At 41.3% G+C, this 24,786-nt stretch overlaps 2 pseudogenes; one reads left to right on the top strand and one right to left on the bottom strand.

Moving 5' to 3' along the window:
• Positions 1-10,902: 10,902 nt before the first annotated feature.
• LOC109942574 (secretory carrier-associated membrane protein 4-like) lies at positions 10,903-13,812 on the bottom strand (annotated as a pseudogene).
• A 3,854-nt stretch (positions 13,813-17,666) lies between these two features.
• Positions 17,667-19,363, top strand: LOC103638753 (3',5'-nucleoside bisphosphate phosphatase-like; annotated as a pseudogene).
• Positions 19,364-24,786: the final 5,423 nt, after the last annotated feature.

Here is a 24,786-nt window from a genome sequence, read left to right as displayed (position 1 = left end):
GTCCTTACATCTATTACAAATACTAACATGCTCTACACATGAACTTGTTTTACTAACTTCATCTAGCTTAGCATTTAATTCATCATTTAAATTCTTTAAACTAGAGATAGATTCATGGCAAGCAGATAACTCAGAAGATAGCATTTCATTTCTCTTAGTTTCTAAAGCAAGAGATTTTTGTACACTAACAAATTTGTCATGTTCCTCATCCAAAATGTCCTCTTGCTTTTCTAGCAGTCTATCTTTTTCATTTAGAGCATCAATTAGTTCATTAATTTTCTCTACTTTGGCTCTATCTAAACCTTTAAATAAACCAGAGTAATCTACTTCATCATCGGAGGATTCCTCATCACTAGAAGAAGAGTACTTAGGGGAATCTCGGATACGTACCTTCTTCTCCTTGGACATGAGGCAAGTGTGGCGTTCGTTGGGGAAGAGCGAAGACTTGTCGAAAGCCGAGGCAGCCAATCCTTCATTGTTGGAGTGAGACGAGGAGCAGTCAGAATTCCACTCCTTTCCAAGGTGTGCCTCGCCCTTCGCCTTCCTGTAGTTCTTCTTCTTTTCCCTCTTCCCGCTCTTTTCTTGTCCCTGGTCATTATCATTATCGGGGCATTGTGCAATGAAATGACCAGTCTTACCGCATTTGAAGCAGGAGCGCTTTCCCCTTGTTTTGTTCTTGTTGGAGTACTCCTTGCGTCCTTTAAGAGCGGTCTTGAAGCGCTTGATGATAAGCGCCATTTCATCTTCATTGAGCCCGGCAACCTCCACTTGTGCCACCTTGCTTGATAGCGCCTCCCTGCTGCTGGTTGCTTTGGGAGCAACGAGTTGTGGCTCGTAGACGGGTAGTGGACCGTTTAGTGCATCGTCCACGTATCGAGCCTCCTTCACCATCATGCGCCCGCTCATGAATTTTCCAAGGATCTCCTCGGGCGTTATTTTGGGGTACCTGGGGTTTTCACGAATAATATTCACAAGATAGGGGTCAATTACAGTAAATAACCTTAGCATGAGTTGGACGACATCATGATCCGTCCATCTTGTGCTTCCGTAGCTTCGGATCTTGTTGATCAGGGTCTTGAGCCTGTTGTAGGTCTGAGTTGGCTCCTCTCCCCTGATCATCGCGAACCTCCCCAACTCGCCTTCCACTAGTTCCATCTTTGTGATCATAGTGGCATCATTTTCCTCATGTGATATCTTGAGGGTATCCCAGATTTATTTGGCATTGTCCAAGCCACTCACTTTATTATACTCGTCCCTGCAAAAAGATGCTAACAACACAGTAGTAGCTTGGGCATTTTTATGGATTTGCTCATTAATAATCACAGGATTATCGGTGCTATCAAAATGCATCCCATTTTCTACAATTTCCCATATGCTAGGATGGAGAGAGAATAAATGACTACGAATTTTATGACTCCAAAACGAATAGTCCTCTCCATCAAAGTGTGGAGGTTTTCCAAGGGGAATTGAAAGTAGATGCACATTTGAATTATAGGGAATGCGAGAGTAATCAAAAGAATAATTTTGATTAACCATCTTTTTCTTTGACGAAGAGTCATTGTTGTCGTCCCTTAGTGAAGAAGATGATGCATCACTGTCATAGTAGATGATCTTCTTGATGCGTCTCTTCTTCTTCTCGTCCCTCTTCTTGTGACTCGAGCCTGAGTCAGTGGGCTTGTCGTCTCTTGGCTCATTGAAGAGGGACTCCTTCTCCTTATCGTTGACCACCATCCCCTTACCCTTAGGATCCATCTCTTCGGGTGGTTAGTCCCTTAGATGAAGAGTACGGCTCTAATACCAATTGAGTGCACCTAGAGGGGGTGTGAATAGGTGATCCTGTAAAATCAAACACTGAATAGCCACACAACTTAGTTATTAAAGTGTTAGTGCGACTAAGTAGCTTTGAAGCAAGTTCCTGTGAACACAACAATCACAGAGAAAGCAACACAAGAGACACGCGATTTTTATCCCGTGGTTCGGCCAAGTAACACTTGCCTACTTCCACGTTGTGGCGTCCCAATGGACGAGGGTTGCACTCAACCCCTTTCAAGTGATCCGATGATCAACTTGAATACCACGATCTTTTCCTTTAGAGTATTTTCCCGTGTGCGAGGAATCTCCACAGTTTGGAGTCTCTCGCCCTTACAATAGAGATCAAAAAAGAAAGAACAGAGTAAGGTTGGGAAGATCAACACATGCAAGACTTAAATCCGCAACACAACCACGCACACAAGTCACGACTTGAGCTCAAAACACAACACACAAAGTTCGCAACTCAAATGGAGCTCAAATCACTAACACAGAGAATCAAATACGTGGAGTCGAAGTCTGGGAGTCTTAGAATGTTTCTTGAAAGCTTGGTATTCTTCTCCATGCGCCTAGGGGTCCCTTTTATAGCCCCAAGGCAGCTAGGAGCCGTTGGAGACCAACATGGAAGGCTATCCTTGCCTTCTATCGAGTGGCGCACCGGACAGCCACTGTAGCATGTCTGGTGTGCGATCGCCTTCCAAATTAGGCGCATCCGACCGTTGCTCCTCGGGGCTGGTTGGCACACCGGATAGTCTGGTGCACCCAGCCGACCATTGGAGCAAGCCACGTGTCGCGTGCTGATCGCGCGGACGACCGTTGGCGATGGCGCAGTTTGCTCACCGGACAGTCCGGTGCACCACCAGACATTCCAGTGAATTATAGCCACGTCGCCCTGATTTTTTCCCGAGTGCGATGAGTTCGCCGTGGATGACTCACCAGACAGTCCGGTGCACCACCGGACAGTCCGGTGAATTATAGCCGTACAACTCCGTCAACTCCCGAGAGCGGCCTCTTCACCGTTGACCAGCCTGGCACACTGGACACTGTCCGGTGCACCACCGGACAGTCCAGTGTGCCAGGCCCGAGCAGATACTTGGCTGTTCACATCCAAGTCTTTTCCAATGCATGTTTTCTTTTGTTGGCCCTGTTTCTATCACTTAGGCAAACACATTAGTGTACAATAATATACTAAGTCTAGAAACATACCTTGTACATTGATCTGCACTTTTCGCACATTTAGCATATAAGTACTCAATTCATGTGTTGGGCATCTAATCACCAAAATACTTATAGAAATTGCCCAGGGGCACATTTCCCTTTCAGTTTGTCAGCAAGGTAATTTAAGTTCTCATAGGTGTACCGTATAAGGACAATAGTTTGTTGTATAAGTTAGCAATTGATTTTGTTTTCGTATTCTTTATTACAACTGGATTACATGTTTGTTTCTCACATGGTTGATTCTACTGCTTTGCCCATTGCAGCTGCTAACAGCTGTTAAATTGCACTATTTTAGTTTTCTGGTATGGTATGGATATATGCATTCTAATAAATGATATCTTGATTTTGAATTGTTAATGTGCAACACTGCTATTTCCAGTTTCTTTTATCTGTTGGACGAAATCCTTTATTTTATAGAAGTTAGCTTCCTAAACACCATAGGGAGACCCCCAAATTTTAACATGGATGCAAAAAGTTTCATTCCTCACGTGCAAATAACTAGATGACATTAAGCGTTTTTGAAAATAGACAACGGAAAATTATTGTCAAAGTTTGTTTTCATTCTTGAGGTATACAATTTCTCTAGAACACCAAGTGTTTCTCTATATGTGCAGTTTAATCCCTATATTTCTATGTGCTATGAACCCTTGAAATTGTTGTCTTTCAATGACCATGAGAGCAAGTGGCTGCTAGCATCCCCACTCAGAAGCTGCTTCAAGTCAGGTGGTATACAAAGGGCAGTGAGGGTGTTTATGCGACTTGAGCACCTTCTGTAGAAGTATACTCTGGTGCTTGGTCGTTCAGGCTAAGCCCACCAGAAGATACCTCATGCGATTTGCTCTTGCTACTTACTACTTCATGAGACGAGCAATGCAACATATTCTATACCTTAATCGTGTCGCTTTAGCATTTTACCACATCGTCTAAATTCCCCGTGCGCTAAATGAGATTGTTTTCTCAGTGGCGTATTTTCTTATCTGAATAATATATAGCCATTAGCTTCATTCTAAATTCCTTTCCAGTCAGAGGGATGGTTTGTTTCACATACTTTATTTAGTTTTGTCGTGCAAGTTTGATGTCTTCTTCTTTTATCATAATACAACATACTATACTGTAGAAATGTTCCACTCATGTTATCTTATATCCCCTTTTAGCTAGGCTTAGAATACTATGTTGTCAGTATGTACCAAATGATTTATAGAAGGATCATCTTTGTATTTCATCAAGTTTAGCAAGCTAAAATTGTCATGCTTCTCAGTCTTAGACAAGCTTAGGTACCTTGTTAAGTTCTTGTTTTATATGTCGATTTAACCACTTGGCATAATAATATGAACATCAAGCTGAGTAGGTAAGCCATATTTTGTTATCTTTTAACCTTTTATTTTATATGTTAACAAATAGAATTTGCACCTTCAATTTGGTTGTGGTAACAATGACGATTTCTTACATTATCTCGGAATTGGTGAAATATTTGAGCTTGTTGATGAAGAGATGAAGATTAATCCGAATTGAATATTTTGATTCAAGATGTTGGGCTATTCATTTGGTAAGAACAAATGGAAAATGAAATAGCAATCAACTCACTATTCACTGGTTTCTGGATTTGGTGTCTTTCTTTATCTTGCTAGAAGTCTTCAGAGCTTACCTATGCTCTTATAATGTAGTATTGCTCTCGAAATAAGATTTAAGTCAGTACAAAACCTTGCTATTTCCTCGATCTTGGGTCACCCTGGAAGCATATTGGGAGAAGATCATTGGACAAACATATGTTTTTAAAATGACATTAGATGAGTTTCAATTTATAAGATTCATTCGTCTAGCTTTAAATTTGTTCTAGGCTATTGTAGTATTGCAGTAGTGCAATATTTATTGCATTTCATGCGCAATAGATCTTGATGACATGTTTGTGGAAAACACACTACAATGATGCAATATTACTGTCAGCTATCATGATTCTATTATTTTCGATATATGTGAATGGTTGTAGAGCGCCCGATAGGGCGCTGTTTTTTCTAGTTTCCTTATAACTTTTGAAAGTATCACAATGCACAACCTAGGCATGTGCTTTTCACATCCCATTACAAAAGTTAACTCCATAAAGTCATAATCGGTACTTATGCAATTTTGAATTGAAAATTCAAAGTCAATAGATAATAATTTTTTTTCTTTCTTTAACATCATCACCTAAGTTTAGATAATGGCCCTGTTTGGTACAGCTGCTGCTTGTTGAAAAAACAGCTTATCTAAGAAGCTGGTAAAAAGTAGCTTCTGCTTGTTGACTGCTTTTAGTGTATTCTGAGAAGCAGCTGAACTGATAAGCTGCTGTAGAAGCTACCTGTTTGGCAGAACTTCTGCTTAAATTTGTGAAGAAGCTGAAAATAAGCTGTGCCAAACAGGGCCAATGTATGTTCATTCTCTTAACATAAGCAAACGATGAGAATTATTAGCTTTGACTTCATTTTATAGAACATTCGCCAAATTTAAGTGCACAATCAACCTATCTCAATGCAATTTATAAACCAACTTGCTAAAATGCAGAAGCCCTAGTAATAAAAACCATGGTAGATAAAATCATAAACTCGACAAAATCCAACTTAAATAATTTTCAATTTCTATAATAAAAACCATGGTAGATAAAATCATAAACTTGACAAAATGTTAGATAAAATCATAAACTTGACAAAATCTGATTTGTGTTGGCAAAAATACAATTAACAATTTACAGTTATTTTTATAGTCAGACAATAATTAATAATAAAAATACTTGGATAAGTTGGTCATAAGACCAACTCCAGCAGCTACCCTATTGCACTCTTTATCCATATTTTGCGCGGCCCGAGACATTATTCATTACTGCGGCACCTCCATATCCTTCTCCCTATAATACATGTCGGGCAAGTCCACTCCCCTTCTCCAAGTCTTCTCTCTCCTCTCGACACACATATGAGAAAGCATGCAATGAAGAGCCTACGCTTGTGGGACCGGATCGTCAACCTAATAACTACATGTGGATACGGAGTGCTATACGGAGCCTGCTGGAACACGCCGCGCAAAACAACCACCCATCCGCATACACGGCCGTGTGAAATATGGATGCAGATCCATTCTTTGCTGGAGTTGGTCTAAGAGTGTTGACAGAACTATCTTAAAATCCAAACACCTGAAGTATAGAAGAAGTGATTTATAAAATAATAGAGCAAACCAACTAAGTGCTCATTCACGAGTCAAAAGTTTAAAATGCCATGTTTGTCACTAAAAACATTGTGGCTCCTAAGAGCATCTCCACTAGCTCCAAAAGGTCCTTAAAATTAATTTATTGTCATCAATCATATTTACTTTTTTAATATTAGTGTGTGTGTATATATACTACTTTTTAAGAGAGAAGCGTAGGCGTCCACACCAACGTGGTGCACGGTTCTGCCTCCCACCCCGACATCCTCCGCTTCGATCCTGGGTGGTCGCGCTTTCGTCGTTGCCATCAACGGTAGTCGCTATCACCTCCCTATCCCGCGTCTGTGATGCTCGCCGCCCCTGCTCCCGCACGCGTCGGACGCTCGCCATGCTCGCCTCCCTCCCCTCTGGCCCGCCTCGCTCCCCTTTAGCCCTTCCGTCGCGCGCGCCTGGAAAAAGGTCTAGCCCCAAACTCCCTAGAGGGGGCGAGCCTGGGATGAAGAGCCATGGGGCAGGTGGAAACCGCTCCTCTATTCCATCCCTCGCACATCCGCCCCCTCGTCCACCTCTCCCTGCACGCCAGATCCCCACCGTCCCCACCATTGCCCGTGTTGGGTCCGACCCAGGCCGCTCATGCCTCGTCGCGCAGTCCTCCCATAGCACCGCCACACCGCATGCGTCCACGGCGGCGTCCGCCTCGGCGCTGGTCTCGCACATCGTCCCGCAGCGGATCCAATCACGCCTCCTCACCCTCTACTGCCTCCTCACATCCCCTCTCCCGTCGAATCCGCGATTCCGCGTCCCGGTGTCCATGCCTCGTCTTCAACATTCCGCCCAGTTTATTCCGCATCGATCCGGAGATTAGGGTTCCCCACTCGCCGCCGATGAAGGGCGGCTGCCTGCACCGACTGGAGCCACCATAGACCCACCTTGCCATGGCGGCAGCGTCCATGGTGCCTCCCATCCCCGCTCCTAACCCCACCGATGATTGGGTGGACGGTTCATGGATGGTGGACTGTTCCTGCGACGTCACATTCGACGACGGCGAGGAGATGGTCAGCTGCGACGAGTGCAGCGTGTGGGTGCACACGCGGTGCGCACACTATGTCCGTGGCGTCCACACATCCTTCTCCTGCCACAAATGCCGGAGGTCCAAGCGCGTGCTTTCCTCCGCCGACGAGGCCGAGGTTGCTGAGCTCCTCGCTGAGCTACCAACCCACCGCCCGCCTCCGCTGTACCACCGCTGGGCCGAGGTCCTGCTCCCAGCCCGCATCCACGTCCACAGGCTTCCTGGCGGGGGCGACGACGCTCTTTTCCGCGGCGCCCCGGCCTTTTCCGCTGCCCTGTGGCGCTGCACCGGCTACATCCCCAAGAGATTGGCTTCCGCTACTGTGAGTTCCCCTCCTGGGCCGATGATAATGATGGGGTTGATGCTCTTTTTGCGCTGGCCAGAGAGAAGCCCAGGGAGATGACAGATGATGTTTTGATAGGTAGCTTCTCTACTACCCGCGGGCGCGCTATCGCTGACCGAGGGAGCCACCATGTGCTACTGGCTCGCGTTTGACGACTTTGTGTAGGTCGTGCTATCCACCGCCGTCTTCAGGGTCTTCGCCTGCAGCAAAGTGAAGTATCAGAGGCTACTCCTTTCGGAGCAAGGTAAGACCATTGCCTTTGTATGCGTCTGAGCTATGCTCTAGGTTGGGATTAGTTCTAGCCAAAAGAAAGGGAATAAGGGATGCTATCAAACGACGTGAAATTGTTGCTCAAGGCTCCCTGTATGGTTGCTACTATGTGTGCATACAAGATGCCTATGCATAGGCGTGCAGGCGCACCCACCACCTATCACCTATGGTCCCTTAGCTGAAATAGACAAAATTAGGATGGCAAACCTTAGGTTCAGTTTTGATTTTTGAAGTACTTTGCTGCCATGTCAACAACAAAAACAATCTATTGCTGATTGATTCACATCCCACAGGAAAGGAATTGTGAGCCTTGTGTTGGAGAAGTCGGAGACTGAGAGTATATGGCGACTCCATTGGTGTCCATGTCAATGGGTGGAGTGTTCTGGAGCAACTCGGGGTTGTCGCAGAGCTTAGGGAGACTTGCCAACCTTGTCACCACGTAAGTTTCTATCTCTGCAAATTTTTCTCTGCTTGAAAATCAACATGTTTTGATGCGATAAACAAAGCAGACTGATAGTTTCAACATGTTGGTCTGCTTTGGTTATTCAAAAAAAGAGTGCAGGTAAGGTTGCTTCAGACCGAATTAGTGTTAGCTATCAGTCTACTGTTTGTTAAGGTTAACTGGGTCACCATATATATCACCACAATGGTGTCTTCACATTATTAGTGGGAACTACTACCTCACACACTATGACAATATTGTGTAGTATCCTGTTAATCTAAGTTTGTTCAATAACCAACTTCAAAACAAAAGCTGCTAAGAATTCTGCCAGTAGGGTATGATGCCTTCATTTTGGAAATGGGTAACAATCGAGTCAGGGGAAGATGTGGTTCTGGTTTCATGGCAATCAGAGTCAGAGTTGTATTTTCACATGATTTTTAAAATAGGCCAAACTGCAGTTTTCTCTTGGTGTACAGAAGCAGGTCATGCTCGTTTTTTTGTTTTTTCACATTGTGAGTCCAATAGCAGATCAACTACCTTGATAGATGCAATTTCATTTGTTCTTTGCAGGACTAAAGCATCGACGACTTAGAAAAAAATTCATAATCTATTTTGCAAATATATTTTGTATTCTCTACTGTTATTTATTTTGTATCGTTAGCTCTTGCTTTCTTCAGGTAAGGTTTTCATATGCTTGCTGATGAAATTGGTAGAACCATGACATGTTTCTTTCCCTCTATTGCGTCTGATCATTCCATTATTGCTCTGCAGCTTGCCGCTGGCATTCGTGGGGAAGCTCATTCCTGTTCCTAAACATCCATTAGGAAAAGTCTTTGCATGCTGCTATAAGAGGAGCAAACAAGGTAGCCATTGCACTACAAAATTTGTTATTGCTTGCCGATTTAAGTAGTGCATGGTGGACTGATCAAATATACTGGAGCATCTTTTGCCTCTTTCCCAGTTTTTATTGCACATCCCTGACAATTTTGTTTGTGCAGCCCCTGATGACGCAACCTCTAATGATATGAATGGCTTTTTAAATTAGAATCTAACCTGCTAGCCAAACAATCACAAAATTTAGAATCTAACCAGCCGCCAGAATACATTGAAAGAGGTGAAGTCTCAGAAAAATTCAACACATTCAAATTAAGTGTTGCATTGTTACATATGGTTGTCGGACGTGAAGGCTATGAAAGATATGCATGCATACATGTATAGTGAAGACTTTATCAATCAGGTGATGAATGGTCTTTATCTTTAAAAAGATTGATTTTTTCAATCTAACGCTATCACATTTACATCTGAGTAGTACCAGTCCAACTTGACAGTTCGATTTCTTAGGTAAAAACAAATTGGCACTTTTAAACAAGTTCCATTTTCTTGGTACAAGTCTGCTTCTTTGCAGCATGTCAATTAAGTAGTCATGTCTTTGTTGAAGCAAGCAATAGATGCTGCTACCAGCAAAAAGGTAATTCATATATTTTCAGATTTCTACTTTTTTATTCTTCTCCATTTTTAAAAACCGTAACTTTACTTTGAATGCACATATTTTAGAATTATTTGGATGTTTTTTTCTTGCTATTTTTCTCTGTGAAACCAGTTTGTTATTAGTTGTGCACTGATGCTAATAATTGTAGTACTGACTCTTTACTTTTTTAAAAAAATCCTTTAATAAACCATTTATTGTCCAAGCGTAAAAATTGTGACAATGTAGGAAAGCTTGAGGATGACCACATGTAAGCTAAAGCTTTGGCAGGTTTATTTTGGCTATTCTAGAAAAAAAACTTAGTCAGAATTGATTGCACGCTGTTTAAGGCATGATTTTTCTCTCTTCTCAAAAAACAATCTATTTTCCCAGAATATTTGTATCCCGACTTTTTATCCTATATAAAAAACATGAAAAAGAATACATTGTTCCATTGCAATTTCTAGAAAACAAATCGAGACTGTCGTTGGCTTGAAGTAGTGAACTTGTCACTCTTGTTCGTTTGCCTAGGGGGACTGAATAAAATTGAATAGTTCACAGTGGATTCAACTTTAGTCGAGACCAATATGATCAGCCTCCTATAATGTTTCTCATTAACCACAAAATATGTAACTGTAAATGTCCCATTTGTAACATATCCTATGTTTTGTAAGGTATTCTTGGACATTGTGGATTCACGCATATCATCTGACAAGTCGTGCCTGTTCCTGGGAACGCATAATGTGCATGTGCTTGCAAATCCAAGGAGTCCATAAGGGAGAAGTTCCTTTGTTGTTCAATACTTCTTTAATTTCATTATATTCTCAATTTCATTGTCTACTAGGTGAGTGCCCGTGCGTTGCGACGGGAGTAAAAAAAATTGTATGAAACATATATCATGCCAAAGGAAGATCTTGGTAGGATCATTGGGGTCAACATATTTTAACATATATCAAGTGTTTTGCCAATTCAGTTAACATATATCAACTCACGCATGACACATCCTATCATACAAATATTGCAGAGGGTCCACATAGGTGCCATGCTAGTAGCAGACTCGGCTTCAATCTGGTTGTAGCACTTGCATAGATGCAATCAAGTTGAGAAACAGAGGATCAAAAGTACCATAGCCACCTTCGTTGAACAAGATCTTGAGCCTCGTACTTACAAAAACCATAGCCACCTTCCGGATCACTACCCCTTGATCTGGAATCAGCACGACGACAAGGATGTGTTAGTTTCACCTGTACAAACAATAGATAACAATACTTTTAAAATCACATTACCACCAGAGAATTGTCGGCGACAGGGTAACACATGAATTTGATAGGCATTTGGAGAAGAAATTTTATACCTCAGAATTCAGGGTGTTACACGGACCGTCCTGAAGTGTGCAGAGGAGGAGCCGTTCCTGCGCCAAGTCACGGACCGTCCGGCCCTGTGTCGCGGACCGTCCGCGCCTCCGCAGAGAGCCCCGCCAGGCGGTCCATTCCCGTGTTTGGTGCCCGGATCGATGCCAACAATTACCTTCTTCCCAAACTCAACTTCACTAACATCAGCATCAATCGATAGAATCTAGCATGGACAATAACAATGTGGTGAGACTATATCCTACTAAAATTAACAATTACAGAAACATATAGTAGTGCCTTTAAGATCTCACCTCATCAATCAGATCTCTCAAACTTAATAGCGAATTTTGGTAGCAATACACCGACAGATTTCTTTATGAATAAAACATTTTTGTCATAACAATCAAGTATATAAAACTATCAACTTCTAAAAACTTCAGCAGATACATGTGCACTCCTGTAATACAATTTCACACGATTGTACATCGATTCTGGTATAGAAAAAGTTGACAATCAAACATTGAGAAAAAGTTGAAGATCAAACAAAACTTAAATAGCAAGTAAACATTGATAACCAAACAGAGTAAATATTACAAATTCGTTGGTCAAGATGTTCTATTACCCTTCAGTAACCTTGGCTACCAGGGAATCCAAAGACCATTTCTAAACTGCAAGCTAAAAATGAATATCAAATAACCTTCAAATAAAAATGTTTAGGTGCAGTCATACAGAGAGTTTGCTAGAACTATAACTCGATGTCTCACTATGAATTGAAGGTGCAAAAGAAATTTGAAAACTAAATTAAAGCACTGAACGTGCATCCACTCTATGGAATAACCATGAAGGCGTACTAAAAAAACGAAACTATTTCTGCTACAGGATGACGCCGATTGTGCTCTTTTGGATAGGCTAACTTCTGGACTACCAAGTACCCAATGCTAAGACAGACATTTGCAAATTGACCCACACATTCTGTCGAACAGGTGATGCGCACCCCTAAGAGAAGGTACCACCCAACTCCAATGGTCCTCTACTCAGATGGGTCTGTCAGCATATTATTAAGCTACTATGCTTTTGGAATAGTTGGTAGTTTAGCATAGGGGCAGGATGAAGAGTACACAAGCATATAACAGAATAAATAGAACCCAAGTGTGCAAATTGAAAAGGTTCAAGCACCAAGCTGGACACACATTCTTAGAGCCATTTGCTATGAACATAGAAACATTAATGTGCTACCGGCTCCATGGAAGAAAGGTATCCATAATTTTCAACAGGGTTCATAAAATCAGAGAACAACAAGCCTATATACTGTACATGCCATGGAACTCTTAGAGGCTTTTGCAGCAGCAACATGGATGACAGCTGGAGGTAATCTTCTCAAGACTAATTGATCTTTTTTGTGGCCATGTAATGACTGAAGCAACATCTGGCTAACTGTTAGTCACAATTAAATCTATGCTCTTAGAGATTTTCTAATGACATATGGCACTCAATGTGCATAAAAAGCTAGGAACGTTGTTGTACTGATCCTTGTGAGTTTGGTTAGGGACACAAAGCTTACAGTTCACAACCAACTGAAACTATCAAGGGAGATGAATAAAGAAGCGGTAGGCAGTAACTTCACCTGAATGACCCACATGCTCAGAAAAGCCTCTAGGCAGAACAATGCAAAGCCAATGAAGTAGAAGATCTAGAGGTCAAAAATAATAGACAAGGACTTGCTTTTGATGTATGTTTCGTTTGTCTCTTCAGGAAATAAATATAGGTACAATCATATCATGTGGAATTCTGGTTTACTGGACTTGGACTGAATAATAGCGGTAGACTCACTCACCCCGGCAATGACGTTCTCGTCTATCAAGCTGATTGCCGGGAAAATCCCACTACATGACGGGTAGATAGGTGGAAGAAAATCGCATTACAATTCAGGTTCACGAGTTTTCAAGAAAGAAAGATGTCAAAACAATAGTGAGAGGTGCAAAAATTAAAAATGTAACTTACATTAACGTTTTTCCACAAAGAGAATTGAAGGAGAAACAACTACATAGACGCAAAAGGCGATATGAACCTGTGTGGGGTCAGCATGAGCATGAACCTGTGTGCGTTATCTGCACACATTCTAATACAATAACGTTACCGGAAGCTCACCATGTAGAAGAGGAAAAACCATCCGAACTTATGAGTGCTCTCGTCCCTGTACACATGTGTTGTAGATAGAAACTTATATGAGGTAGGGCGATGCTTAATATGCCTTCAAAGTATAAACCCGTTGAATGAAATATTTTTTGTAGGGAGGAAACAACTAATGGGAAACATCACATTTACCTCATTGCACGGTATAGTGGCCATACCAAAGGTAGTAGGCACTGGAGGCATCCGAGAATGAAGTATATGATTGCGAGAAACCATATCTTAGGACCTGCACCAAGAAACAAAACAACATAAATTCTTTCTTTTATATAATTAATTTAAATTGCCATCATCTCTTCACCAACAGATGCACATGGCCGTGAACCAAGTTTTTATCACGTACATGACCCTTTTGCTCAGGCAGCGGTAACACAGATTATGTTCCAAAACAAGCAAATACCAACCTTACCAGACATATATCAGGATACGCATCAATAACTTTTGCAATGTGATGAAGGTACCATTATTGCATGGTGAAAACATGAAGCACTAGTAAGTACTAAGAATAGCATTTCAGATAAAGGGTAAACCAATACATACCTAAAAGTGATGCTAACACGACATACAACATTCTTTGCATATGAACAGGTATCTCGTTGCTAATATCGTTATGAATGATGGGAAAAAATGGGGTCAATCGTCGACACAGTCCCTTTATTGGCAAAGATCCCCTTACAGGAATCACAATTGCCATAGGGATCTTAGCCTCCACAACTCTACTGCAGAACCCAAAAAAAATGGTGAGAGAAGTATATTCTAATAGTGCAAATTCTTGATGTATAGCTTTTGTACTTAAATAGCACACATGTACAATGCGGTTCTTTGTCATCATAAAGGATGTAATCCAAAAAAGCACTGTATGACCAAAGAGATGATATCAAAAGGTTTCAAGCCAATAAAATCACGAGAGATGAAAGCAAATAGGTTCACATGCAGGATTCAACATAAAGTTATGTATATAAAAGAACAAATGCAAATAGAACTATGTATTTCTTTTATTTTAGAAATTATAGCCCTTGTTCATCCTACCCCAAATGAGTATTCCTATCAGTACACACATAGGTCAGCATTTATTTAGTTGTAATACTGCCTTAGCTACATATCACTGGCTAGCTGGAAAAACCCTAAGTAGCAACAGTGGAACAATCTGAGTATAGCAGTCCGAATATGATAACTAAATCCAGAGATTTTAGAACATAGAAATAATGAACTGAAATCATAACGGAAAGAGCAGCTACAAATATATGCGTTCAGATAATGAATTTCGAAGATAGAGGATGGTAAGCATTCAACCCAGTGCCCCAAATGAGTAATTCGAATTGCATGAGGCCTATCCTGATTGAAGAAACAGCTAAACATGTTATGTAGTCAAAATGAAGGACCAGAAACACTCAAACTGCATGAGGCCTATCCTAAATCAGAATACAGCTGCAGTGTGACAGAGCAAGTAGTGATCTGTATACATTTTAATACACACTGATAAAATAACAGAAATCTACGAACCAATGTAAGAAAAAGGAACCTGGGATTGTATCTGTTGCCACGACTATTTTGGAGGCTTGAATCAATTATAAATGAGAAGCAAAATAAAAATAGCAGTACCTAATTTGTGCTGGTATTAATTTAGTACTAATTGTCAATTTATTGCTTTGTATATTTTGGTTTAAGAGACCTGTCATCAGGAAATGTTTTGTAAAAGTAGCAGTGGCTCGCTGTTGTAGGTCATCTTTAGAGCTAACGACTGAGTCAACTTCAGTTTACCCAACAACTTATATAGATGTACCTCAAGCCCAACAATCATGGGAGATTGTATTACTGATGTATTTTATATGCTGAAGTAGACAATTTTCATTCTTTATAGTATTGTTACTTTCTAGTATTTGATAAAGGGGTATGTAGGTCGTATCATGTATATCATGTCACTGTGATGCCCTGCTACGACAAGAAGCTAGAGGCCATCTGGGATGATTTCACTTTATCAATAGATGGTAAAGAAATTACAGAGGTGGATTCAGTACTGACAACTGGTGAAGTGTTTCATTCTATGCCTGTACTCAAGTACAGGATTATTAACATGGGTTATAATTTGTTTGACTGCTACTTCTATCTACAAACTTTAGCTAATTTTATTCCAACCACATGTTTTGAAAAGAAATCCATTTAATGATCATTTACTGTCTGTATACTATCTGAATGTACCATAGTTCGTTTTATCTGTTCTTGTTGATTTATCTCAGGGCTGACATGTAATTTTTCTTTATTATAACCCAGGTTAACAAATGTTTATGAGGAAGGACATCTATATGGGGTTTCTGGAGATTCTGGGGGATATGCAGAAACAATCATTCTGGTGTGCATTTTATTTCTATGTATAATTATAAATGACTTGTCTCATCAATTCATCATGATTCAGGTAATAACTGAAGAGCTAGGAATGAACCTTGAGAAATGTTGAGCCTCACATGCTGGGTTCATGCAAAAAGGTATAGTAGATGATTTAAAAGGATTTTTCTCTTGATTTGGATTGCAGCAACCTTCAGCCTTAAGTCACAGTATTCTAACATTAAGGTGCTTTGAATACTAAAACATTAAGGTCTATGTTTTGTGCTTTGAATACCAAGAATTCCTTATTATTTTTTCTTGCAGGTTAACATTAAGGTGCAGGTAACATAAATCTTACAAAAGTTTGCATTGCGCAGTATAGTGTGTAAGCACTTATCTAAAGTTTTTTTTCCTCTGGATTCATATGAGAGCTGCCTAACAATGATCCCAAGACACACCTTAATCCCCTTCTACAGATTGCTTATTCAGATTAATAGTTTCAGAGGTAACAAAAATTCTATAAACAAAGCTAGTGATTGAGCCCATCCTAAATATGCATCTGTAACAGCTCATCCTAAATAATATATATGCTATGTCTATAAAAGCACAGAAAAAAACAAATCCCTACAGTTAGAGAAAGCAAGCAAGAGGGGATGCAAAGGTTGAGTAAGGCTAACCAAGGGTTGTGCAGAGCCGCAACACCCCCCAGTTCGTTGTTGGCGTTGCCGTCGCAGGGAAGAATCACCTTGCACCAACCACACCAATGGAAGTAACCGTCGCAGAGAATTATTTTGCTAAGCGGTGCACAACAATTTAGAAGGGGAAATGCGAATTCAGAAGGGGAAGAGAAATGCTCACCCGAAGGGGATTGGTCCACGAGCTCGGAGCCCTTGAGCACGTACTCGTCGTCGGTTGCCGGGAGGACGAGGTCGTCCTCCAAAAGGTCGTGCCACACGAACCCGTTCTTGTAGCTCCTGAAACCATCGACTGATCGATCAACACCGGGGGAAAAAGAGATTGCCAAGAAAAAACAGGTCAGGAAAATGTCACGGACAAGGAGCAGTGTCGCATTACCTCTTGCAGGACCACGAGTACATCGCTGCCATGCCCATGCCGCGCACCATGTTGAAGATGATTAATCACATCTAAAGCCCGCCCACCGCCACCCCAAGAAAAAGAGCAGAAAATAAGCCATCATCGATAGAACACCTCGCCCAGTAACAAGTTAAAAAAGAGGGGGAATTTCACGTAAGAAGAGGGAGAATCTTCATGGACTGGCTTCCACCAATTGGAAGTAACCAGTTAATAACAGTACCACAGTTTTTTTATGGAGCTAATTCCCATCAGAGATGGGTTGATTTCTAAATAAAACCAAAATGGTCACAAGCATATGACAACAATAAGAATGAAAAGGGTAAATTTGGTCTGTAGGGAGAGATGATCATGAAACGTACTTGTGGGAGGCAACGTGGAGCTCCTCGTTCTTGGACCCTTTGAGGTTCTCAGATCCGAGCTTCACCAGGAAGGAGCGCTAGTGGAGCCTCTCCTCCACGGGAACCCCATGAAATCTGCGCAAGAGAGACGGTAGATCTCGTCAAGGGGGGCGAATCGAGATCAGATCTCAGCGGAGTGAGTGGAGGGCAAGGGGAAAAGTACCTCTCGATAAGGATGTTTCCATCGGAGATGGTGTCTATGTGTGCCGGCTGGATCTTCAGAAGTAACGTAGCTGTAGACGTGAGGGAGGGCGTGCGCGGCGAGATTAGCGGGGGATCCACGGCTCCGCTGAATGAGCTCGGCTGCCAGTGCCGACCACCGGCGCTGGGGAGGAGCTCGTCCAGGTCGTCCTGACAGGTGAGCGCGCGACCTGGGCGGAGCTCGGGGCGGCGACGACTCCATCTAGGCGTGGTTAGGTCCGATTGGCGCCGGCGGCCCGAGGCAGCAGAGCTCGGTGGCGTGGCGAGGGAGTGCGGATCTCCGGGCTTGGACCACACTGGTGACGGCTGCGGCCTACGCGGATGGGGCGGGCCCGGCTCGCCCGCGAGATTGGCGGGGTGAGGGAGCGAGGGCGGAGCCGTGGTGAAGCAAATGTGGACGCCCTCCTTACACTCTTAAGGAGTAGTAGAAATAAGGCCCCGTTTGTTTCGTTAGAATTGAATTCTATTCTAATAATTATAATTTAGACAAAACTAATTGAGTTAATATATTTATTTATGTAATGTATTTGTATGTTATCCTAAATCATATTAGATAGATAGTTATACACTACATTTATGTTATAGAGAAACAAGTAGAAGAGTGTGCTATAAATTGTACATTAGAAAAGTAACATGTAAATCTATAGAATTAATTTCCATCTCTCGCCTCCATGAATTTGAAATAGACTTATATATACACTTTGGAAAGTTGTGGAATGTCACATTCTAAAAAATAGCCTATTGCATTAGTTAAATTCCAATTCCTTAAAATGAAGGGAAACAAACAGGCCCTAAGGGAAGTTGCTGGTGCAGGTGAGACTGTTCATATCCTTGCATACTATAGTATGTGTGGTCCGTCAAGGTGTGATGAGTTGGACAGCATGCTATTGAACATTAGAGATGGGCGATACTTACGTGCAAAGAACATGCTGGAAAAGCTAGCTACACTGAAGGTGCCAATAAATGGTAGCATGTGAATAAAATTGCTGGTGACGGAGTGGCACCTGGCCGATTGCACATAGCTAGGGCTATGGTTGAAATGGGTCATGTAGAGAATTTAAGCCAAGCATTCAACAAATACCTCGGCAATGATGGCCCTGCATATGCCAGGTTATTGCTTCATCCCAAATAAGCATTTCCTATGCTGAAAATTCTTTGGTTAATAACACAAGGCCCTTGTTTTTTTCCTGGCAGAGGAAGTGAACCATTTGCTGAGACTGTTGTGCAGTTAATTAGTCGCACTGGGGTTTTTCTGCACTTGCTCATCCTTGGTCACTGAAGAACCCAGATGCAATAATCAGGTCTTTAAAAGGTGCTGGTCTTAATGGTATGGAGGTCTACAGAAGTGATGGAGAAGTTAATGGTGTGTCTCGTACACTTAATGCATGTTGAATTGAGATAGAGTGGAGAACTCCTGCCATGAACTAAACTTTAACTCTATTTATTATCATATATTGGCCCTTCTATCAACATTCAACAGAGAATATTTTATCCATACTCATTATGATATATTTAGATAACGCTACATAATTTATTTTTACAGGATTTAGCAAACTAGCTGAGAAGTATGGACTTCTGAAACTTGGAGGTTCAGATTTTCATGGAAGAGGTGGAAAAGATGAATCTGATGTTGGAACAGTTAAGCTCGCTATTACAACTTTGTGCTGTTTTTTGAAGATGGCTAGGTCTATCTGGTCTTCTGCTATGAAAGACATCCTGCTTAAGTTTGCAGAGGGTCTGCTGCAAATCTAGGAAACATGCTCAAGTTTGGACGTCTTACCAAATTTGCTGGTTTTTCTCCAATAAACAATGGTATTCGTGTTGTTGATTTCTGCTTATCTTCTTGGTCAAGCAATGATGATATCGAAGATGTTGAGCTTGAAGAGGTAAGATTGAAGCTTGCTCATTATGCATCATAAATATAACCTCAACTACATGGTCATCTTGAGCAATGTTTTCACACTTGTTCAAATTACAGTATGTGCTGTTGCAATGTTCACTTCTTTTGCGGCCCAGTATAATTAATGTTGAAATTAGATATGCTCAATCTGGTAGCTTTGACATTTTATTCAAGAACATATATTTCTCTACTATGATAACTAAAAATTAATATTTAGAATGTCAAGTATTTTTCTAATAACATTTAACATGTTGAAAAGGTGAAGTTCTATTCAGTAGCTTAGGATTTAGCATGTGCATTGTTTTTTAAATATGATTTAGCATTTTCAATAGCTTTGTTGATGCTATCATATCACTAACTTCATCGACAATACTAAAATTAACAATATCAGTAGGTTTTTGAAATCCAGACAATACCATTGTACTACATCCATTCTAAATATTCATATGACCATTATTTATGTAGTGTCAAGCTTGTCCAATCGTCAGTTATGCCTGCAATAAGTAGAGGTGTGTCACACGAGGCGATTATATAGTATGTATTGGATTTCGGTCTGCTAGACCAGTGGTGCTATTACTTAGCAGACTTTAGCATGACCCCAGGGCATAGAGAACTTCTTAGTTTGATGCTCCGTATGCTACGAGATTTTCCTTTTGTTATTTTTTAGTAGTTGATGTAGCTCGTGCTTACACGTAAAATCTAACATAATCAATAAATAACGCTTTGAACTGCCTTGTTGAGGCTAGTGATGCACATTTTAAGTGTAGTTTTGTGGGGATACAAGATCCTTGTTTGTCGCTTCAATAGTATTTTGTTAGGATCAATCATCAGGTTCTTGCCTTTCAATTGTTCTGAGTTCTGAGTAAGGCTTAGCTACCTGAATTCTTTGGGCCATTAATAAAACTATTGTATTACCAGTACATCATAGAAACAGATCATATTGTTCTTGGCATTTTTATATCGTAATTGTGCTTTACTATATATATGATGATACTTGTACAGAACTACAGATGTAACTTCAGTAATATCTTTCTGCACTTGGACAAGTTGATGAACAGCAGCAGGATTACTAAATCAGGGGACAACGAGAAGGTCTTGCTGCTCACGGAGAGCGGTGTCAGGATACCCTCGTGTGTATGCATTTCTGCAGTGACAAGAGCACCACCCCTTCAGGTTTCAATCTAAAACTACGAAAGCACATTCATCTCAAGAGACTTGAAGATATCTATATGCTCAGATATGACAGGGTATTGTTCCAATTTTGCTTTCTCTCAAATAAACGTTTCATGTCAGTAGATTTGTATCGTTGTTTGTTGGCCATTTAATTGTGATCGTTTTTTGTGTGTAGATTATCCTTTTCCATTTTGGGTGTGGCAATAATGCACATTTCATAATTTTGGATCTCTATGCACAAGGAAACATTCTTCTCATGGATTCAGAACACATAGTAATGACACTACGTTCTCATAGGTTGTTGCCTGATTGATAAGTTTTCTTAGCATGTATCACCATTGTTGTAGCAGTATTGACTAATAAGGATAAGAGCACCACCCCTTTAGGTTTCAATCTAAAACTACGAGACTTGAAGATATCCATATGCTCAGATATGACAGGGTATTGTTCCAATTTTGCTTTCTCTCAAATAAACATTTCATGTCAGTAGATTTGTATCGTTGTTTGTTGGCCATTTAATTGACTGTTTTTGTGTGTAGATTATCCTTTTCCATTTTGGGTGTGGCAATAATGCACATTTCATAATTTTGGATCTCTATGCACAAGGAAACATTCTTCTCATGGATTCAGAACACATAGTAATGACACTACGTTCTCATAGGTTGTTGCCTGATTGATAAGTTTTCTTAGCATGTACTACCATTGTTGCAGCAGTATTGATTAATAAGGATAAGAAAATATTAGAGCTAACATGTTGTGTTGTGACTGCTCCCCTGGCTGGCCCTCAACTTCTTCCTCTTCTTCGCCTCCATCGAGGCGTCGCTGATCAAGTTCCTGTAGGGTGTGTGGGTGCCCATTCTTCTGACCCTCATCTTGCTCGCCATCATGTTCGTGTGGCACCACACCACCATCTAGAAGTATGAGTACGACACATACAACAAGGTGACCCTAGAGTGGCTGCTGGAGCTGGGCGACAAGTTGGGCATAGCACAACACAATGTGCGAAAATTTGTTTACATTTGAAGCGGTGGTAATGTAAAATTTCTTTATAATTTTTACGTATGAATAGTTGTAAGTTCTTAATCCTTTGGATTCATCTTAGCATTCAAATAATTGGAACAAAAATGTATCGAATTATCTTTATGGTACTTTATCTGTTTTAACTGGTCCACAACAAGCTTGACTGATCAGGCTCGTGTTAATGGAGTTTTCATGGCGAATTTGGTGGGCATTAAATTATAGAACACATCAACAATTCTAAATTAAAGCTGGCATGGCATGAAAGATAGGATTCGAAGGGGGTTAGTATTCATGAGAACAATTAAATTTTCCGTTACAACAAGCTTGACTGATTAGGCTCGTGTTTTCCACAAGGATTTTGCATATTATAGTGATGTTTGTCGTTCAGTATCAATGTTTCATTCAAATTTTTTACTTCCGTTGCAACGCACAGGCACATACCTAGTATATATATATATATAGAGAGATTGTATATTAGGAGCCCTGGGCTTCCAATAACTAAAGGAAGCCCAGGCCAAATAGTGCAATCCGGTCGAGCCGGACCAGGTCCAGACGTCTATAAAAGCTAGGGATCAGTTTTTCACGCCCCATCTCGGTTCATTAGCGACGGCGGTTGCCCGATAGCGCGCGCGGCGGTGGACCCTCGGCCGGTGGCCGCGGCTCCCCGACCTCGACATGCGGTGGTGGCGGTTCCCAGGCCGGCGGCGGCGGCCCCCGATCCAGAGGGCGAGCGATGGCAGTGCCCTTGTGCGGTGGCGGCGGTTCCCAGGCTGGTGGCCGCAACTCCATTACCTCGACGCGCGGTGGTGGAGGTTCCTCAATCCGGAGTAGTGGCGGCGGTTCCCCGACCCAGAGGGCGAGCAACAGCGGGGCCCTTGTGCAGGCAAGCGGCGGCGTCCCCGAAGCCTCGAGGAGGCGGCACTTCCAAGGCCGGCGAGCAAGCGACGCCCGTCGACGTGCGAGCGACGGCGACACATGAGGCACGAAGTTCGAGCGAGCGACGTCACGGAAGGCGCGAGATGCGCGCAACGATGATCGCGCGTGACATCCTCCGATCCGGCGCAGTTTTCTTTTCGATTATTGTGTTTTATGCCTACCACATGTATTATTTACGCTAAAAACTGTACGATTTTATGCTTGAACACAGAGTTCGTATATCAGTTTACTGCATGCATATTGGAAAGGCAATTCCTTGATTTATGTTGTTCGTAATTTGCGCGCATGCAATGGAAACTCCCACGATTTTGCCATAATTTTTGGATCTGTATAAAAATAGAAACCGCATGCATACGGCTGCCATGTTTTTTGGATCTGTCATAAAAATAGGATCGTAATAACAACCTACTAAAGCTACCAACCTTTAATTGACTCGGTATTTACGCTTATAATTGAGAGATTTTATGCTCAAAACTTAAGGTTTTTACGCTTCACCCGGAGATGCGTCCACCAGTGAACAACATGCTAGATTTTTTACGCAGTGTAAGGAATTGCATAAATACCTACACAGTGTAGCATAATTTGTTTCAGTATACATCATAAACTAGTTCTAATGCGTTTAGTTGCATGACTATTGGAGGGATCTTATATTTATGAAGGAAATAAAACATTAAATGCGATTTTTTGTTTCTATGCATGCAATTCATTTCCTTTCATTGCATATTCTTTCCATCATAAATTCGTGTGCATGCAGCTGGTAGCAGATTTTTACGCAGTATACCGAATTGCATAATTATCTACATAGTGTATCATATTTAGTATCAGTATATATCATAAAATGATCATTACGAGTTTTAATTAGTTGCATGTCTGTTGCAGTGATGCTAAATTTATGGAGGAAATAAAGCCTTTAAAATAGAGCAGACTCTTATTTCTAAATATATTTGGGTCTTTGTTGATTTCGCTCTAGGTCTCTTATTTCTGGAGACGGCCTGCTTGTGTGGTTGAGGTATTTACATGCATGAGCAGACTCTGATAAGGCTATGATGACACCTTCTGAATTGAGCTGAGCCGAGTGTTTGCTTGGCCGAAACGCAGAACCGGCAATAACGCTATGTTTGTTAAGGGCTCTTGAAATCACGAGTGGAAGATATCAAATGAACCTCTGATGAGTGTAGTTCTTTCACAGCCTATTAAAGATTGACAATTGATAAGGCTACGCTAACAAATCTTTTCCACGGATGACTGAATCTGAATATCACCAAGGACTAGTTTGAGAACCTCATTTTCCTAAGGGGTTTCTATTTTCCAAAAGAAAATTAGTTTATTTTTTCTTAGGAAAACAGAAATCCCTTAGAAAAATGGAGTTTCCAAACTAGCCCCAAATTAAAAACGAGAAGCAAGAGCGGGGTATCTCCCTACGTACCAACAATTAGCTTAAGCTTTTCAGATTCTCGGACTGTGGCTTGTGACTTGTACCTATCGACTTGAAAGCTCCAATCTTCCTCGACATATCTTGATGTCATTTGCTGGACTGTCGATGTTGCTGTCCTCTACCTAGTCCACAAGCTACACACTTCTCTCATGGACCTTACTGAAAAATGTCACCCAAGTAGACCTCCAAAAAGTCTGAAGCGCAAATCTTGTTGGAAGCTAGCTATAGATAGTAGTAGGACACGCCAGATATGACAGATGGACTGGGCCGTCAATTATTCGCCTTTATTTTCGACCCATCCGCCTCCCTTCATGGTGCAACCAGTGGGCTGGGCCTTTAAAGTCCAAAGCAACTCTGAATACTAGAGCATGCAAAACTACATAAGACAACATGGTAATATGATAGTGAGTGCCTCGGTAGAATGCATGTGCAGTCACAGGCTCATGCTTTCTTGTCAGTTCATGGCTTTGGTGTTTTATCAAAGTTTGGATGGAACATAAGTTCATTTACCCTAACTACTCAAGCACTATAAATTCACAAATCAGTTTTTCTCGTTGCAAGGTGATCAAAATAGTAAATTATGAAGGTTAGAACTAGTTGTGAGATATTGGAGGAAACCAATGAAAGTTAGTTGTGCTCATTGTCGTTGATACTGAAACAAAGTTGAACGCTTCAATCTAGCTTGCATGATTGCATTATATATAAGCAATAGGTGTTGTGATTCTTCGGTTGTTCCATGATTTGTTGGTAGAGTTCAAGAAGACATGTTTCTACTTCGTATTTAGTTTCTTGAAGAAAAAGGCGGCTCAGATCAAATTATCGGATTTGAAAAGTAAATTTGTAGTCAAATCACCATGTAGCTAGTATATAATGCAAAGTATAAATTAATTAATAAAAATACTTTGCATTCATGTTGAGTTTTGTTTGTTGCAATTTATGCTTGAAATAGAAAATTTAACTCATCTCTAAATTAGACT

This window comes from Zea mays, chromosome 9 (assembly GCF_902167145.1).
Source record: "Zea mays cultivar B73 chromosome 9, Zm-B73-REFERENCE-NAM-5.0, whole genome shotgun sequence".
NCBI classification, from domain to species: domain Eukaryota; kingdom Viridiplantae; phylum Streptophyta; class Magnoliopsida; order Poales; family Poaceae; genus Zea; species Zea mays.
Note: the sequence above shows the minus strand (reverse complement) of the source record. Positions and strands in the feature narration are given on the sequence as shown.